Raw genomic sequence first — 5,485 nt, 5'->3', positions numbered from 1 at the left:
CGCCTGGAGTGCTTCCAGGGCAAAGGGCAGCACTTCCGCCACACCAGGAAGTGCTGCCGGAAGATCGTCATCAGCCACCTGGAGCACATCCCGGCAGGAATAAAAGGCGCCACCTCCCAGCAATCTGGGAGCTAGAGTCGGGAGAGGGAGCAGGACAAAGCTCCCAGGAGGAGATTGGCGGCCAAGGACTGAGGAAGAGAAGTCTAATACTGGTGATTATTGCTTTGTGCATTGTGTGGTGTTTGGGACTGTGTTTATTTTGTGAATGAATAAACGTGTGATTTTTATAAAGATGTGGTCTCCGACTGGTGGTGTCCGGGCAAGTCTCACAATGGCACCCAAACAGGGACCTTCTGCCTGTTCCAAGGCAGGGGACCCCAAAAATAAATTTTTTGTGAGCTGCCCGGTACCCCAGTCGACCACTCACACGTCCTGCAGGGAGACGTGTCGCACACGCACATGGACGTCCCATTGAATCGCCCAGTGGTCGTCGGAGATTCTCCAGAGGGCTGTCTTCCACCGAGGGACTGAAGAATGCCAGCCAAGGCAAAGGAGAAGGGGATTCCCCAGCGTTTGTCGTCACCGGAGGGACTGCAGTAGCAACACCCACTGACGGGTCCGGAGGAGATTGCCTGGAATCGCGTCACTGGTTGGGGTGTGCATATCTGGTCCGCGAAGCCGGGACGGCATCGCTAGAGGAAGGGGAGGATCCGCCACGTCTCCAGCAGCCGAGGCAGAGGGACGGCAGTGAGAGTTGCAGTTCCCTTGGGAGAGGCAAGATGGCTGAAGACCGGAAGTTCCGCCCCGTGACAGGCGAGGGATTGGACGGTGTGTGCCGTGTTCCCGTCAGTGATTGGTTAAAGACGGGACCGGTGAACATCCATCCTGAGCAAGGGGAGGGAATCCGGTGGAACCCGGAAGAAAGCTCCAGTGTGTACAGCCGTGAGTAGGACCGATTTAAAGGTAAGTCCTCCACTGGCTGATACTGTATTTTTACCTGCAGCTCCAAAGGAATCGGAGAGGATGCTTCGGTTAAGGCAGATGGTGCAGCAGGTGGAACACGACCTCCGTGTCTGTATAGACAAGCTGGAGGGGAAGGTGGTCGCGTCACATCAGACCTTACGTCATGAGGAAGTAAAGGCGCGACACTGGAATCTTTGGCCGAGGATCGTGGCGGTAGAGGCAAGTAAAATCGCTACCGTAAAGGAAAAGGGAGGCGCGCGAACCCATCCCAGGATCAGCGTGGTTCGGGGACTTAGTAGCTGCATCTCCAACAGTGGAAGCGAAGCAAGGTGCTGATCGCTTGGAAGGGTGGAGCCAAGACGCCGCTGACAAGTGCCGTGGGTCTTAGTGCTCAACCGCCAGAGCCAGCATCAGTCTCGCTTCTTTCTACAAGGGCGCAGATGGCAAGGGGTCTTTTCCTTTTCAGTAGGAAGACCCAGGCTGTCAGAATGCCCCAGAGAAGCAGGAAGAATCGAAAGGGGAAAGCCGTTTCTTCCTACAAAGGGAGACATGAGCCTGTGAGCTCACAGAGCGTGATACATCATCCTCTGCGCGTGCAGAAGGAAGCTCCAAAGTCAGCAAGGGCGAATCCAGTATGTACCCCGATGAAGGGGAGTGGATTACACTGGAGCGGGTGCCGAGGTTTTGGCGACCAGGGTGCTGGTAAAAGGGGGGAGTGTTGGCCCTCTGTCAGAGATAAAAATGCCAGACAGTGGCATAAGGGCAACGACTCCGCCCCTGTATTTATTCTTATTTTTATAGGACCAGGACCTGGGAGACGACAACTTATGCCCGCTTCGGCTACAGTGTACACTCGCGGGAATGGACGCTACGAAGGACTGTTCTTCGCTGGTGGTGGGGCAGTGTCACAGACGGCTGGGGTTCTTACCCGGCCGGGACGCCTAGAAAGACCAGAAGCTGGCATTAAAAGCTTCCGGGTCAGGAGGACACAACCGCCCTGGAGCAGGAGAGGACCCACGGAAAGGAAGAGAGACTTTCCTACTCATTGGGACCCGTGGCCACCGCCAGGGGACGCTTTAAGCCTCTTGGGACCCGGAGAACATTACTTCCGCCACACTTGGCAAGATGGCGGAGGAACCTGCCAGGGACGCCCGGAGTGCTTCCAGGGCAAAGGGCAGCACTTCCGCCACACCAGGAAGTGCTGCCGGAAGATCGTCATCAGCCACCTGGAGCACATCCGGGCAGGAATAAAAGGCGCCACCTCCCAGCAATCTGGGAGCTAGAGTCGGGAGAGGGAGCAGGACAAAGCTCCCAGGAGGAGATTGGCGGCCAAGGACTGAGGAAGAGAAGTCTAATACTGGTGATTATTGCTTTGTGCATTGTGTGGTGTTTGGGACTGTGTTTATTTTGTGAATGAATAAACGTGTGATTTTTATAAAGATGTGGTCTCCGACTGGTGGTGTCCGGGCAAGTCTCACAATATATATATATATATAATATATGAATGACCTCCAAAGAGCGCTGAGACTTTTGATATCGTGAACGTGTGTACAAAAACTGGGGTCTCCTGCCCAGTAAGAGTCGAGCAGCCAGCGCGCGCACATAGCTGTGCCGGCCTTTGAGATGCTGATTGCGCTTCTGCCTTAAGTCAAAGTGAGCACTTTAAATTTTTTTCATCCTCCCCCTGAGCTATAGCCCAGACAAGTGCAAACACGGGACCCCTTTTCTACACCACGGCAAAATAATATTAAGGCGATTCACACTTTCTTTTACACGTATACGATTATGACGTCCTCACCTCGGATTATGAAGACATGCACACGAGTGGAGGACTGACAGTGCAATTACAGCCGATTAATGGCAGGGACGTCTCACCAGTCTACACAAGACCCACCGAGACTGTCCCCAAAAGGTGATCATAACGTCAGCGAACACATCTCTCTATACTATATAAAAGAAAAAGGCAACTTTCCTTTCTTTACACCTTTTTTCCTTTTATCCCAAACCAAAGCCTTTCTCTCTTAACACTGCAGAGGACACAATACTAATTTTCTTTAAATGCTGGTAATACCGGTAAGGCACATTACCAGAGGCAGAAATTTGAACGTTCACATAGAAAATGTAATTTCTATACCACAGCCGTCGTGTAGTGCCTTTCAAAATGGATCTACTACCGAGAGATGATCCATATATATTTTAGCTGCTGTTAATACTACTTACCTGTTCTGTTACACCGTCTTTAAAATGTAGTTTACCCGCAACCACTCCAGTAGGGCTCAATGTACCTGTACTTCTTAAAACGTTAATGTTTTACTGTTTAATAACTTATAGACTATATTTTATTATTTTTCCCTTGCACTCAAGTGACAAAAGCTATACACACACATATAGACACATACATATATATCATATATATACACATATATATATACGTACCTGTGTGTATGTTTGTATGTACTGTATGTGTATATATATATATATATATATATATATATATATATATATATATATATATATATATATATATATTGTCACAAAACGAGACAAAGACAGAAAAAGGTTTGGGGCAGCCACCCATGTAATTCGGTATCCCGGCTGCAACTTCGTTTTTCTTTTAAATACCAGCACTGAAGTGCTTACAACAGAGTCCAAAACAAGACTGACACAGAAGGGAAAAGGGAAGGCTTTTAAAGGGGAGACAGGAAGTGAGGTCATAAGGGTCGGGCACGTGTTCATTGTTCATTGGTTTAGTCCCGGATGTGACATCAGGGGCCGGAGCTGGCAAGGTCTGTCTCCATTGGCTCGGTCCCAGAAGTGACGTCCAGAGAGACAGGTGGAACCTCCGGGTTAGGTCTACAGGGAAGTGAGAAAGAGAGTTAGTGCGCTCTGCCACATCCCGGCATGGCTCAGAACTGCCTTCACTCGAGCCCTTTAGCTGCCTCCCATGCGCGCGTGTGTGACAAGGCCCCCCCCTCAGCCCAGACCCGTCGGGTCGGGCGACCTTAACCGAGAGGTCGTAAACCCGAGAGAGCATCGGCGTTGGCATGGAGAGCACCCGGCGATGAGCGGCGAAAACTTGTACGGCTGCAGGTCAAGAAACCACCGGGTGACCCGCGGATTCGACTCCTTGTGCAGGGCCATCCACTGTAGAGGTGCATGGTCCGTGACAAGGGTGAACTCACGCCCAACAGGTAGTACCTCAGCTGAGTGATCGCCCATTTAATCGCCAGAGCCTCCCTCGCCACCGCCGCATACCTGGTCTCCCGGTCCAACAGTTTCCGGCTCAGGAACATGACGGGGTGTTCGACACCATCGACACTTTGGCTCAGCACGGCTCCCAGGCCTGTGTCCGAAGCGTCCGTCTGGAGGATGAAAGGCAAAGAAAAGTTAGGTGCCATCAAAATAGGTGCGGACGTAAGGGCCTTCTTCAAGTCACCAAATGCAGCGTCTGTTTTGCAGTCCATACCACAATGTTCGGGCCCTCTTCTTTGTTAAATCAGTCAAGGGCGCTTTCTCCAAAACCGGGTACAAACCGGCGGTAGTACCCGGCTAACCCGAAAGGCTTGGACCTGCCGCTTGGTTCGCGGACGGGGCCATTTCAGAATGGCATCAATTTTGGAGCACTGTGGCCTTACGGTACCCCGACCCACCAGGTAGCCTAAATATTTGGCCTCGCTTAATCCAAAGAAACATTTCTTGGGATTAATCCGGAGCCCGGCCTCACCAAGTGTCCGTAATACCGCTTGGACATGCTGTAGGTGTTCCTTCCATGTGCTGGAATAGATGACCACGTCATCTAGGTAGGCAGCACTGTATGAGTTATGAGGCGAAGCACTTTGTCCACCAGGCGCTGAAAGGTTGCTGGAGCCCGTGTAACCCAAATGGAAGGACACGATACTGCCAGTGTCCGCTAGGGGTACTAAACGCGTTTTTCCTTGGAGTCCGTTAAAGGAACCTGCCAGTACCCTTTGTCATGTCAAGTGTGGTCAGGTATTGAGCCTGTCCAAGCCTCTCGAGGAGGTCGCCCAGCGTGGCATTGGATAGGCATCAAATTGGGAGACTTGGTTAAGCCGACGGAAGTCATTGCAGAACCTCCAACTCCGTCAGGCTTACCGGCGAGCACAATGGGGCTGGACCAGGGACTATAACTCTCCTCAATTACACCTAGTTCCAGCATGCGCTTGATCTCAAGCTCCACTTCAGCCTTTTTGCCTCGGGAAGGCGTGCAGGCGTTCTCGGACAACAACCCGGGCTCTGTCACAATGTTGTGCTCAATCAGAGAGGTCCTTCCGGGTGTTCACTGACTACCTCTCGAGCGGTCCGGATAACTGTTTCCAGCTCCTGCCGTTGCCTGGGTCTCAAGTCTGCGCCAAAGTTAAGGTCGTGTGTGTGGCGAAGAGTGGCGGGGCTGGCGGAGGAGGGATCGGGTCCCTGTCCTTCCACGGTTTCAGCAGGTTCACATGATATACCGCTCCTTTGGCCGGCGATTGGGTTGACTCACCAAATAGTCGACCAGTCCCTT

Source organism: Polypterus senegalus, chromosome 4, assembly GCF_016835505.1.
Source record: "Polypterus senegalus isolate Bchr_013 chromosome 4, ASM1683550v1, whole genome shotgun sequence".
NCBI lineage: Eukaryota > Metazoa > Chordata > Cladistia > Polypteriformes > Polypteridae > Polypterus > Polypterus senegalus.
This window is presented reverse-complemented; position numbering follows the sequence as displayed.